Genomic DNA, 4,706 nt, shown 5'->3' with positions numbered 1-4,706 from the left:
TGACCGAAACGGGGGTAAGTTAAAACACATACCCCTGATGTTAAAGGAATGTTGAGGAACGAGAGAGGCGAATGCAGATTTGAAAAGATGTTCATCATGGAAAAGTGCCCTATTCATGAATTTTAAAAACTGCAATTTGTACATATCGTCATTTTTTAAAAAATTTTGACTGCCTATATAATACGTATTAGTATTATATAGGCAGTAATTAGTCTCTTTGGGTGGCTGATCGAAAACACACAAATATTCATTGTGTTTCATTAAAAATTTGTCAGAAACATGACAAATCATCATAAATTATAAATTAAAAAATAATCGTAAAATGGCTCAACAATTTTCAGGAACACAAATATAGATGTAAATTTGTGTTTCATTAAAAATTTGTCAGAAACATGACAAATCATCATAAATTATAAATTAAAAAATAATCGTAAAATGGCTCAACAATTTTCAGGAACACAAATATAGATGTAAATTTGTCTCCCCAAAATGTCTTCATGCATTAAGACGCCTACTTTGGTTTGATTCTTCTGAACGCTGGTTTGTAATCTTCTCCGGTGAGAGGTGTTATAGAAAACATAAATAATATATTTTATGTTTTCCTGCAAACGTAGTAACCGCAATAGTAGTTATGACTGCACAACCTGTCATGAGCCTCGGGCATTTAAAGCTAACGAAATAAAATTCGATTCAAAATTATCATCACTAAATTGTCGTTGAATTTTCGTATTGGATTTTATCCACATCCCAAATATTCCGATATTGCTATGACTAGAATAGTTAATTCATGTACACATGCAACAATATTATACGTATTATACGTATTAATATAATATATAGAAATCATTAGTACGAGTCAAAGGGATATAGTTTTCATCACACCTAACCCGAAATGTTGTACGCATTTACCATACGGAAATGTTGTACGAAATATATTACGCATTCTATTGTTGGTGCCCTTACGGAAATCAAATTGATCATCAGATATAAGTGAAAATTTGTCAAGAATATTTGTAAGTCGGCAGTGTATATTTTTTTCGAAAATCTTATTAAGAAAAGGTAGAGTAGACATAGCTCGTATGCACATCGGTAGCTTGTATGCACATTGATCGTTCTTGCTGATCTGCATCGACATTCTTCAGTATCCATTGTCAAGGCAACAAAATCGTCTCACAAGGCACACGTTCTTGGTTTGGTTTCATGGGCAACACTTGGCTCTGGTCTGCCTACCTGAGTTGTTGTCTGCAGGGGGTCGTGTCTTGAACTTGATGTACTCGTATTATGGGCCTGAGATTTATCAATTCATGAATGAAATGAACTGAAGTTTGAGTGCCGCACATATACGTTCAATTATTTATTTTGGGACTACAGTTTTCCTCTAAGAAATCTTCCCGTTAAATCTGTTTCAGACAGAAAACAAAAAAGGCCATTTAAATGTTCATTGATGGAGATTCTGTAAGGTGATTTGCACAGCAGTTCTCTACATGAGATTACGAATAAATACAACTTTTGATAAATTGAGCTACACGTCAATTTCTGGCCCATAATAATAATAATAATAATAAGTAAATTTTTAAACGTTGAATCTTTTTAGTTATCTTAGGTAACAATATGATTTTATGTTGCTATGGACAGATTGTTACCAATTAATTAATTTCAATGTTTGATGGGCTCAGTGTAGGAGCTTCAACCTTTTATTATTTACATCTCCGATTTGCAGGATTTTTTACGGCGCAACACAGTATCAGAAATCATCATGTAAGAAAAGAACCTAATATTCCGATTTTTCTGTCGCTAATTTCCAGAGTTTATTTCACGTTATTTTTTTTTATCGAGGACTTTTTCGCAGAATAATTCAGTATTGCTTGACATCAGAAATTATTGAATGAAACTCCAGTCTTATTGAAACATTTTTTAATTTGGGTGGCTGATCCTCGGAGCCTTCAAGACCAAGACATGCAGGTCTTCTTACGTCTGGTGAGTTTGTGAACTAAAAGGAAGAGAAGAGTTTATTTATACAGATTATAATTTTAAAGTTGAATATTTATTTAGAAATATCCAATAATAAAATTGATTAATATATATTATGCGAATTTTATGCTTTTTGGCAGAGATAAATAATGCACTCAAGTAATCTCTATAAAAGTTAATAATTCAATGCTTGTTATTGCGATACTTACTCAATTTTTTACAAACTCGATGTCAGACATCTTGATCTATGGAATAGCGGATGAAATTTTGAGACTTTGTGGATATGAAAATTTATAGCAATATGAAGGTTGTCGTATATTATGATATCACAACATGTTAAGTTAATCATTTGCATTTAAATGATTAAATAATTTTTCGTAAAGTTAACCATAGACATTTTTGAAATCGATACTGTTCGTTCTGCTTGCACGGAATAATATTGTTGCTTGAGCTCCAGTAGTGAAAATTTTGTCCTATGTTTCAATTTTTTTTGAATCAGGTTGCGGTCTGCTTGGCTGCCGTGTTTCCCTTGACTTCTTCGATGTCTCAATTGTACCACAAGTCACGGGTCACTGAGGCCAGACTTAATAACCTGCTCACGGTTCAGCGCGAGGCGGTGAACGCTTCATTGCATTCAGCGCTCGTGAAATGTGGACAAGTGAGCTGGTGTAGCTGCATGTGTCAGCTCTCCAACGCTACTTTGGTCATGACCAATTTAGTGGTCAGTGGTGGAATTACCGATACTTTGTTAGGACAACAAATTATTTGCTACACTAAACGTCTCAGGCCATCCCTCTTCCCTTCCCCCGGGGTAATAATGACTTTATCTAAAATTTATTTTCCTGCTAGGGCCCCTGAAAATCTGTTAGATGGAGTCTTTGGTAATGACATTAACGAATGCTTCCTAGCAGTACTCACAGCCGCAGTCAAACCCTACCTCCTAGTAGATCTTGGACAACTCGCCGAAGTGAGCAGTTTGACAGTTCGTCTTCAACCTGCAGGCGCAGTTGGGGATAAATTTGATTTTGCTGAAGTACGCGTTGGCAACGTAACGTCCACTGGAGATTTTACAAACTACACTGTTTTTGGCACTCATATCGCACCCGCAACAATCAACGCTGAGATAACATTCAGTCCTTACAAGGCGGTCACTGGACGCTTTGTCTCATTCCAACAAGTTTTTGCACAGCGATCTCACATACAGTTTTGTCAGCTTGAAATATTTGGCCATTTCATTACAAATTAGTAAATAGTCTATATTATTCTATATCTTTCATAATATTGCTCATTTTAGCTACACGACCGCAATTCCCAACAGTAAAGCTGTTTGGGATTGTATTTTAAACTTGTATTTTCCACATTTTCTGATCGTGTTTCACAAGTTTTTAAATTTGATGATGCGGATGAAATCCTTCCTATGCAATTCACGAGAAGACTTGAGGGCTTTTGCATACAGTGTTAGCTTTCCTTCATCTTTTCCACACGCATGATGCTGAAGGCGTCAACTTCAGTTTGACTACCTTTCATTTCTTAATTGAAAGGAGTTGTTTAATATTGTCATTTACACGGTATTTCATGAAATTTTATTACAATATTTCAAACTTGATTGAAAAGACTACATTCACGAATATTTCAGCTCTATGATGATATGGAGAAGGACATGTTTTCTCATTTATAATCATTATTAATTTAATACTGCATTGCTTATATGACAGATCCTCAATTTTCATGAACAAATTTTTTAAGTTTCATTTATTATTCATGTTGTATTCCAGTCATCCATTTTTTAACCATGTATATGCTTCATATATATTCTATCGCACTTTGATCACGCTCGAGCATCGAATGCCTCAATCTAGGAGCATGTCATTCGCATGCTGCTATTTAAATAATAGTTTTTGCCAATTATTTATGAACAAAAAGCGAAGAAATGCTCCCCATCTCTCATGGATTAGAATTTAGTGTGCAAAGCAAAAATATTAGATTTTATGATTTCTGTCTTCGAAGTGAGAAAGAATCCTTCCGCTTTTCGAATAATATCTCTCGAGTCACACATGTTGAGATTTTGCTTTTAATAAACTTTAGTTTATTTTTTTCTAGTTGTCATGAATCCACTTGAAGAATGAATGCAAATTTTTGACTGCAAATGAGGCATACCATAAGAAATCGCATCGATTAATATTTTTGTGACCTGAGAACTTTCTGATAGCGTTTACTATCATTCCCTTAATAACGGATACTCTATTCTGTATAGTTACAATTAATATCTTGTTAATCGTTGAATTAAATTCACGATGGCAGAAATGTTTGAAAATTTCCTTAAAAATTCAAACGCTTCAAGCATTTTTTTCTGATTGCGACGAATTTTTACTATACAATTTTAGACTAACACCAAATACATTAAAAATGTGGAACATATGTAAAAAACTCAGAAATATTTTGTCATATCTAAATATACCTAAAATATATTCTATTAATCTGTTAAAACAACCTCATGACTTACCTTCATCTGTAAAACAGCGCCTCATGTCAATAGCATATATATAATTATAATCAATTACTTGTTCATGTTATTAAAAATATAACTTTGAAAACACGATTCTTAGCTTCTTCAGTAACCATCCCATTGAATTATAATGGAAAGCTAAACAGACAGATAAATTTTCAAAAAAAATTATGTGAAATTTTTTGTAAATCTGATGTTGCTGTGTGTAAAATTCACAGAGAGCAAAATT

Source organism: Hyalella azteca, unplaced genomic scaffold (assembly GCF_000764305.2).
Source record: "Hyalella azteca isolate HAZT.00-mixed unplaced genomic scaffold, Hazt_2.0.2 contig5432, whole genome shotgun sequence".
Taxonomy (NCBI): domain Eukaryota; kingdom Metazoa; phylum Arthropoda; class Malacostraca; order Amphipoda; family Hyalellidae; genus Hyalella; species Hyalella azteca.
Note: the sequence above shows the minus strand (reverse complement) of the source record.